The sequence below is a fragment of the Octopus sinensis genome, linkage group LG12, assembly GCF_006345805.1.
Source record: "Octopus sinensis linkage group LG12, ASM634580v1, whole genome shotgun sequence".
NCBI lineage: Eukaryota > Metazoa > Mollusca > Cephalopoda > Octopoda > Octopodidae > Octopus > Octopus sinensis.
This window is the reverse complement of record NC_043008.1, coordinates 15,628,080-15,638,079: the sequence shown is the minus strand read 5'-3', so window position 1 is coordinate 15,638,079 and position 10,000 is coordinate 15,628,080.

Genomic DNA, 10,000 nt, shown 5'->3' with positions numbered 1-10,000 from the left:
CTAAATAAGAATATTTATCCGTATGCCTGTGAATATCATATCGATATTTTCATTAGCATAGAGGATATATACCAGAAAGATGCTATGTTCCCATTATTCGCTGTATCTTCGCTTGCAGGGGTAAAATTATCTAACATTCTTTCATTAACTCAAAGTACACAAAATTCGTAAAGAACACGGATGACTTGTCATTCTGTTTGGAGACATGCTACAATTTTTTTTTTATATTGGTTTCAAATTTTGACACAAGGCCAACAACAGTTTCGGGGTGGGAGTATCTAGATTACATAGACCCCAGTTCTCAACTGGAACTAATTTTATCCACCCCGAAAACATGAGAGGCAAAGTCTACATCGGTCAGAACATAAAAATAGACGAAATATCTCTGAGCGTTTTGTCCCGCATGCTAACAATTCATCCACCTCGCCGCTTTACATTCAATTTATTTAACATTGGTGTAATTTATCATAGAACTCACAGAGTATTTCACCGTTTGCTGCTTTGACAAGAACAGAAACATGGCACACGTGGAAAGTGGCAATACATTGTATATGAGTATTTGGTGGTCCAGATTGCGCCTGTTACTTCATTACATTCATCTGTCGTATAGAGCGGGAGAGACTGTAAATGGACATGTTAATTCCATGACACTCTGAAAAGCATTATTGGTTGAAAAGGAAAGAATCGAACTTCAGTGGGGAATTGTAGTTGCTTTACAATTTCAGAGATTTATACCATGCTCATCAATTACATTTCATGTATCATAAATCCTATTTATCCCTGCTATTTACTGGATTCAACTCTCTATTAGAGCCACTTCATATCAATTACATTGTTAATTCCCTAAAGAAAAGCCAAACCGTCAAAGTAATTTCTAGTTGCTTATTACATTCCTTATTACCAGGTACAATTTCCTCTGTTTAGGACATAAATAATAAGAAATCGTTGCATTGATTACATTCAGAAAGCTACAGTATTGAGCAGAAATCTTCATCCTTTTTTCTCTTGTTAAACCAAATTTTCCTAGTTCAAGGTTTTCGTTAACCTTCAACCACCTAAGTCTGATCTGGATTATACCTTGATAATGAGTTACGAACGACTTGATAATTCAAGAAAGAGTCTTGTGGGTAATGAAACAAAGAAATTTGCAATGCCTGCTATGGAAATTCTAAACTTATATAAATATACATGTATATATATATATATATATATATATATATATATATATATATATATAATATATATATATATATATATATATATATATATATATATATATGTATGTATGTATGTATGTATGTATGTATTTATGTATGTATGTATGTATGTATGTATGATGTTAATGAAAAATTAGATATACTACTCTCTTAGAAGTTAACTTCTGGATCTTGTAAAGCTACTATACATAGGAACGTGCAGTTTGTCTCCAATTAATTCCATAGACAATATAACTACGTTGCAGTCTTTCCTTCCACAAATATCTAGGTATCGCTTATAAATGTCCATAAGATAGAAGAATTATTTCCTTGTGATAAAGAACCATGTTAATCAAATAAAACCCTGACATTGGGAATATTTAGGAGGAAATATTTAAATCTTTATCAACCTTATATACTCCAATATATCATGGGAAATACCATTTTTAATCCACCTCGTCTAAAATTAGGCAAGTACGTATATATTTACCTGTATATTAAGCATCGATAAACTGCCTTGAATGTAAGATTAATGAGAAAGAAAATCAGATTTTATGTGCATTTCCAATGTTTAGAATTAGATGCCCCCGTGTCATTCAAATTTTTAATTTACTATGCTCAGGTGTTAGAGGGACTTCGCTTTGTGAGTTCCAAGCCGGCAGAGATCGATATAGCTATGGATGTTTTCGTTGTTGCTGTTTTGAACAGTTATAATTCTATGGCTGCAGGGGAAACATTCTATAGGGTGCAATATTTTCATTTCGTTTAAAACATGTGTGGTAAACAAACTTATGATAAGGAGAATTTGCAAGCGGATTGAATTGAGAATGGCTTTGATTTACAGGTGATTCTCATACCTGTCCTTACAAATTAGTCTTGATTTATATGGCTTTTAGTATGCAAATGTACCTCTATCTTCTCTTTCTCATTTATTATGCATGGTTTCCCCTTAATGATCTCTTGATGTTCGAAAATTAGGTACGAATTCTCAGTGGGTAACACTAGCACCGCGAATATTGACACGTGACGTGATATAAAATCATGCTCCTTTGACTATCAGTCCAAATAATGAACAGATACAATTGTAAGAGAATACAATCCACAGCTAACACTGGCTAAATTAAACCCGATGCGCTACTGGAAGAAATATATGAACAAATAACTGAATATTCCATTTACAATATAAAACCCGGCAGACATCATTGCCAAACAGCATGGGAACAGTAGGCTTTTTTGTGTATTTTCTATATATGTTCCCGTTCTTTATACTTTATATAGGTTTATTTTTTATTTCTTTCATAAATCTCTTCAATCAAACTGTACAGCACATAAAGCATCGGACATTGTTGTATTAAGGAATTCATTCAAAATATCAATACTGCCATTGAAATTTTCATCGTTTTAGGCCATTATGTGCCAGGAATTCACATATATAACCGACTGAAATCTGAATTATTATTTATTTTTGTGTGAGCGTATTTACAGTTTAAAATACGTTGCTTAGGAATTTTATTTATGCGGTCTTTCACCATTTTTAATTGAATAACATGTTTTAAATCGCCGTCAATTGAATGAAAGTTAACTTCAAAATACTTATAGAAAGTAAAAGCAGTCGAGAAAATAATAACAATAATCATCAATAACTTTTTTAAATATTTCCTTTTGTTTAGAAATGTGATTTAAAGTTAAGAGAACCATTCAGTTTGTTAGGATTTCAAATTGCTATTCAATATATATTCTATTGGTGGTATTTCTCTATTGCAATAAGAGTAATGTTATTCTCTAATTATAATATTTATTCGGAAATAGAGTTATTAATATTTCGTGCATTTTCTCTTAATTTGGGGGAGATAGAGATAGTGAGAGAGAAAGAAAGAGAGGGAGGACGAAAAAAATGTACGCATTGACGAACAATGAAAGTGGCTTTCTATAGCGTATTATTAGTTATCAACGATGATATTAATTTTATAAGTATGTATGGCATTTACATTAATGGAGTGCTTTTATTTCTCATATATTAATATAATTCTAATACCATAACACCGTAATATATTAGAACGTACGGAAAAACCATAACATGAAAGAAACTGAGACATGTTCAAAATCACTTGGTTTTATATATATATATATATATATATATATACATTTATATTTGTGTATATATGTATATGTATATGTATATACACACACAAACATATACACATAAATACATATAGATGCATGTACATGCATATATGTATAAATACGTGCGTGTGTGAGTGTGTGTATGTGTGTCCATCTGAGGGTAAATCGAGTTACTCGTTTGTGATTATACAAATAAACTGATAATTATTTTAATTATGCAAATCTTTATTTATAATGCAAGTATATTAAGTAAACAACACCATGTATTGCATATTGAAATAGTCATTACAGCCATATAGTAATTATTGATTTCTTGTTATTAGTATTCAATGAAGATATAATTATTAAACCAAATTTAGAACGACATAGTGTAAACCCCGTTTAAATAAGTACATATTTTCACAGAAATTGACACGTATTTATATGAATTAATTTGTCTAAATACACAAATCTACATATTTGATATACATACTTAAAAACCGCATACACACTCACACATAGAAGCATATTTACAGTACACATATACACACGATCAGAGATACACAGGCACACACATCCGCACAGGCACACACATTCGCACAGATACACACAGAAGCACACACAAATGTCCGCACAGACACACACATACGTTTCTCGTTATATTAGTAATTTCCAAGCGTTAACCCGGACACACAGCCGGCGAGGTTTTTGATGGATCATATCGAACCGCTTCCCACTAAATTATTATTTATAATATTGATTTATAATATTATTTATTATAAATTATTATTTACAATATATTAATTTATCGTTTATAGAATTTATTTATAATATTCCAAATATAAAGGCGAAATCATTAAATTTTGATGAGAAGTAGAAAGAAGAGTTGTTTTCTTGTCTGTGTGCTGAAAGTACGATACCCGAGCATATCTGAGGAACAAGTGTCGTTATATGAGCGATGGAAGAGCAGAAACAGCTGGGTTGTAGACCAGAGACTGTTGTGTGTTGTTAGCGACTGAAAAATAGCGAGTAAGGGAGTGACCCTTTACTAGATGGACATTGAATGACTGTGTGCAAGATCACCATTGTCACTGGAAGGGAACAGTACAGACATGAGTTTTCTGGAGTACCACTTATTTAAGGAGGCTGAAATATTTTCTAGACATAAAGTGAGAGGTCAGGCTGTGTGATGCGATCATGGCTAAGCCAAAGCTGTTCTTTCACAAGGAGAGATCCTTCATGAATTGTGAAGCCCAGTATTGGGATCAAGTGTAAGGGTTGAAGCTGATTGCCCTTTAGTGAGGGAAGGGGATGTTCCGGGGTTGCTTCCTTAATATAAGTAGTGCTTAGTTTTACTGATGTTAAAGGAAACAAGATTAGTGTGGTTCCACTGAAGATTCTCTCGGGTACTCATACTACGGAATCAGTGGAGGTTGTCAATGCAATATCTTATTTACATAGATGAGGTAGGTTTAGTACGACTGGAAGCTCATATCTTCGGCATTAGTATGGACATTGTTGGATGTAGAGCCAAGTAGCTTATTATCGTGTAGAAAGAGTACAGAAGGTAAAACCCTGGGTAAATTCAAACTTGACTCTGAGTGAGAATGATAGAGCCACGCCCAAATACAGCGCGGGTGAGATCAGGTAGGACGCTACAAAATGAAAGAAGTTGGGTGGAGCTTGTACACGAGGCCAGCATCGTCATGATCAAATGTTTTGGAGATATCCAGAGCCACATCATTTCTTTCATGAACCTTCTGTAAGGGAAGTAACATATAAAACTACGTTTCCAGTGGATTTTGTTCTACGGAAAGTATACGGGTAGTTACTGAGGTGTGGATAAGAGAGAGCAATAGAGGCAAAGAGAGAAAGAGACAGGCAAAAAGACAAAGGGACTCAGAGGTGCAAAATGTTGCAGAAGTCAGCGTTAATGGTTACATCCTTTATCTTAATAATGCAGTCATAAGAGACACAACATATACTGTAGAACCAATTTTGGATCGCTGTGATCATAAAATAGAGTTCAACAAATACACAAATATACATCTATATTCGAACAACGACTGTATAGTTTTCTAATAGCCGAATGCATTCACATGGAGGGATTCACCAGAAGATAATTTATAACAGTAACAGCAAAGCAGAATAGAGTATTGGCTTATAATCTGTTTAATATTCTTTGTAGAAGATTATGGTTGCATAACGACGTACGGTGTCCTTAGAAGTCATTAATAAAGCAAGGTAGAATCGCAAATTCAAACTTTTAATCACACAATGCCTGCACCAAGAGTAATATCAATACGCTTGATTGAAATATGCTGCAGTTATTGGGATGCACTGAATACACTTCGAACCGTATTTGATACTGTAATTGTAAAGTAAACAACACTGATCAAAGCTGCTTTAATAAACCCGCATCTACACAAATAAATAGTAGCTATTAAATCGAAAATACAAAGACATGCAATTAAGGACTTCCTTTGAAGGAAACATATAATGGTGTTTAATGTTGTTTCAACATGACTATGCATCATCAAAAACAATGCTAAAATTTTGGCACAAGGGAAGCAGGTTTGCAGGAGAGACTACATTAACCTCAGTGTTCAACTGGTACATATTTTATAGTCCCGAAAAAGGGAAACCAAAGTGGATCCCGGGTGGAATTTGAACTCAGAATGTAACGATGTACGGAATGGTGCTAAGCATGTCACCCACTGAGCTAACGACTCTGCCACATCGCCGTCAAAACTATAACGAATATATTCTTTTCTACTCTAGGCACAAGGCCTGAAATTTGGGGGGAGGGGCCAATCGATTACAGAGAACAAGAATATCCATCAGGTATAGAAATACAACGCTGAGAGAATATGATCATATTCATAATATGTTCAAGGTGTTTGACAAACGTCAAATTTTAAATAAACCTGGAGTGATTAATGGCTATGACAAAATTTCATACTTTGTTAATGTTTTCAAATGAATTTTTCAAATCAACTGACAAAAACTATGGCGACTATACATAATTAGAGCGAAAATAATTTCTAGGTTAAAAGATCCATTAATTTGTATAAGAAAAGCAGCAAACCAATTCCCTTCTACTCTAAACACAAGGCCCGAAATTTGGAGGAGGGGGGCAGTCGATTAGATCGACCTATAACGCAACTGGTACTTAATTTATCGACCCCGAAAGGATGAAAGGCAAAGTCGACCTCGGCGGAATTTGAACTCAGAACGTAACGGCAGATGAAATACCGCTAATCATTTCGCCAAGTATGCTAACCTTTCTGCCAGTTTGCCGCCTTACGATGGTAGGTATATTCTTTTCTACTCTAGGAACAAGGCCCTAAATTTTTGGTGGGGACGTCGATTAGGTCTACCCCGGTATGCAACTGATCCTTAATTTATCGACCCTGACAGGATGAAAGGCAAATCGACCTCGGCGAAATTTGAACTCAGCACGTAAGACAGACGGAATACCTCTAAGCATTTCGCCCAGCGTGCTAACGTATCTGCCAGCTTGCCGCCTTGCGATGATGAGTATATTATAAACACAATCCACACGCACAATACCTGTACGACTATATACCACTTAACGTTTTCCACCTGTTCTTGATTCGACGGTCATTCGGAATGCTCACAGCAGCCATATTCCTACCGCTCTATGTCACGCTGGTGAGACCCATATTGGAGTACGGGATTCAAGCCTTTTCTCCTTATCTCCTCAAACACATACATGCGTTCTTGGTCTCAAGAATTTGTCTTATGAAGAAAGGCTGAAGACGCTCGAACTTTATTCTCTAGGAAAACGACGACGCCGTGGTGATCGCATTTTTGCTCACAACATCATAAGCGGAAAGTGTAACCTCTCGAAAGAGCTGTTCTTCACTCCTGCTCCAGAGCGTCTTTTGCGGGGTGACCCCGAAAAGCTCTATCTGCGTCGATTTAATCTCAATGGAAGAAGAGGCGCTTTCTCCGTCCGGGTTGCGGATCCGTGGAATAAGCTGCCAGACGAAATGGTGAAGATGCCGACGACCGCTCGGTTCAAAGTCTCCCTTGACCACAAGTGGCCTGAACTCTTTACATGAACACCACCCTGTACATAACTCCATGTCCCCCTACATGGCTGTACTTTTTGCTTTTTGAGCCAAAAATTAACTAACTAACTAACTAACTAGCGTGTTATTTGCCATTCTTATATATCGGATTCTAACATGTTGTCCTGTATTATTATAGCAAACGCCAAGGCTGCGAATTAGCAGAATCGTTCGCACGCCGAACGACATATTTAGTGGAATATTGTCCGTATTTACAATGAGTTCAAATTCCACTGAGATCGACTTTGCCTTCCATCCTTTCTGGATGCACTGTCGATTAAATTATTCTCAGTGTTCAACTGGTACATTTTTTATCGTCCCGAAAAATAGAAAGCAAAGTGGATAGCGGGGGGAATTTGAACTCAGAATGTAAAGATGTACGGAATGGCGCTAAGCATTTCTCCCAGTATGCTAACGACTCTGTCACCTCACCGTCAAAACTATGACAAATATATTCTTTTCTGCTCTAGGTACAAGGCCCAGCATTTTGAGGGAGGCGGCCAGTGATGCTTTGGGGTCGACGCAATCGACTAGCCCCTCCCCTAAATAGTCAAGGCCTTGCGCTTATACTAGAACATATTATTTCATCATATGTTAAGGTTGCGAGTTGGCAGAATCGTTAGCGTGTCGAAGAAAATGTTGATCGCCATTTCTTCCGAATGTCTTTAAGTACTGAGTTCAAATTCTGGACAGGTGGACTCGTCTCAAGGTCGATGAAATAAGTTCCAGGCAAGCAATGGAATTGAAGTAATTGACGAGACCAGCCCCTTTATATGCCAAATTTTGGCACCATTCTTACAGTATGCAGTATTTGGGTAGTTGATTGTATATAAATATAGTTTTTTTGTTTGTTTTTCGTTTTAGGGTGGTGACAAAAAATTAATACGACTAATACACTCTGGCTTCACAAAACATGAACAAGAAAACTGCATTGATTTAAAAGTTATTAAGTAATCCATTAATATACAAAGAAGACTGTATACAGGGCGGAAATACCTCCCACATTTTAAACTTTCACCTATGTGTTGCTAATGAACAAATGAAAGTTCCAATGATGTTTTTATTTCGCTGATGAATAAAAACTGTAACTCTTTGTTGAAACAACAGTAAAATATTCTTTTCAAAATGTCGTGTCTTTTTCCTTTTGTCAACCTTTCAAACATGGGAGGTATTTCGGCCGCATCTTGTATAACATGCAGGATTTGATGTAAAAGGAGAAAATAGAGAGTGAAGGCATTGAGAGAGTTCCATTATAAATCATATATCAATTAACTTCAGTGAAATATCAAAGTTACGAGACTGGAATAACAAACTCACGACGTATGTAATGAACAGTTGATTGAATTTATTGTTTAACGACACAAATTCAACAAACGATTTGGAATCTGACGACATGTAAACAAATTCTTTATATTTCAAGTAATGTACAAACTTAAGTTGAGATTTTACAGTCGAATGGAGACTTAATTGGTATTTACCATCATATTTCAGTGTATATATATATGTATGTCAGTGTCTGTGTATAAGTGTGTGAGTGTGTGCGTGTGTGCATCGGACATCTGTGTGTTTATGTATACATAATCTATATGTATATCTATCATTCTCTCTCTGATCCACTCTTTTTATATACAGTGAAACACTACTCCCATTCACATACACAAACATGTATATGGATCTTTGTGTAAATTATGACTGTGTATAGATATAGTATGTATATATGCATGTATGTATATATATAATATATATATATATATATATATATATATATATTCTAATTTCAAATACAATGAACAAAATTTATAGAGGAATAATATGTCTATGTGAATTCGTTCGTTTTCAGTCAATTCATTTTCAACCTTAGTTTTCATAAGCAATCTTAATTCATCATCAAAATTATATACCATGTTTAATACGATAAAAATACTTTCCAAGTTAATTCAAATAACGTTTGAAAGAAGCGAAGTTTATATGATAACCCAATGCACACATAAATACAAACACTTATATATATATATATATGTGTGGGTGTACACATCTTGTCACAGCTGCCAATCAGATCAAGCACGGCTCCTAAATACTGAAATCTTGTCTATAGACAAGTCTACATCCACTGGGAGGTCGAAGTTTCTGTTGATTGACTGAATGTAATAGTTACGTCCAAACATATTGACGTTTATGTTCATCATGCCTTGTTGTTAGCTATTATTGGCATTCGTCTCCTATGCACGATCAGAGCAATTTCCAGTCATAATACTTATGCTCCTGAACTGGTCAATGCAGCTGAACTTGGTTTTCTATTGACCAGTATTGTTTCATACTTCACAAATTAAAGGAACATAAGGAAATGGAATAAAGCGTTTTAGAATTAATACAGAATTCCATGACATGTTTTGATCCAATGTATGCACTTCAAACCCGCGTGTCCTTGAGAAAGTGGAGGCGCAATGGCCCAGTGGTTAGGGCAGCGGACTCGCGGTCATAGGATCGCGGTTTCGATTGTGAGTGTTTATTGAGCGAAAACACCTAAAGCTCCACGAGGCTCCGGCAGGGGATGGTGGTGATCCCTGCTGTACTCTTTCACCACAACTTTCTCTCACTCTTACT